Consider the following 564-nt stretch of genomic DNA (forward strand, 5'->3'; position numbering starts at 1 on the left):
TTGAACTTTTAAAAATGAAATCAGAGCTAGTCACTAGGCGATGTGCCAGTGAGGACGCTTGGTGTCACGGTCATGCTTGTCTAGGGCATGTTGCCCATGGCCGCATGCCCATGACAAGCCAAACCCTTGTCATGTCTTTGCATTCTAGTGTTTTTCCTTTTGTAATAATAGAGCGTATGACACCTCAAAAATATCATGTCTCGGCCTGCCAGAACTAAAATGGCCCAGAATATACTATAGGGAGATATGACTAGTCGTCAACTTCTCCTTACCCAAGGTTATATATGCTAAGCCGTTGTTATCTTTCTCTTGCTTGCTTATATAACGTCTCTTTCTAAAATCTCTCTTTCTAAAATCTCTCTCTCTCCTCGTTTTCTAAAACCTTCTTTTAAAACCGAGGCTAGAGGCTCGACCGTATGTCGCTTGGCCGTAGGCGAGCAAGAACAAATTGGCTTAACTCACTTGCCGCTGGAGAGTGAGTGCCGCACAATCGCTAGTCCGCTGCCTTTGAAAGTGCGATTGTGTCAAGTGGTATCAGAGCTTTGTTAGCTCCGTAACGTCATA

Source organism: Cucurbita moschata, unplaced genomic scaffold, assembly GCF_002738365.1.
Source record: "Cucurbita moschata cultivar Rifu unplaced genomic scaffold, Cmos_1.0 Cmo_Scf00166, whole genome shotgun sequence".
Lineage (NCBI taxonomy): Eukaryota > Viridiplantae > Streptophyta > Magnoliopsida > Cucurbitales > Cucurbitaceae > Cucurbita > Cucurbita moschata.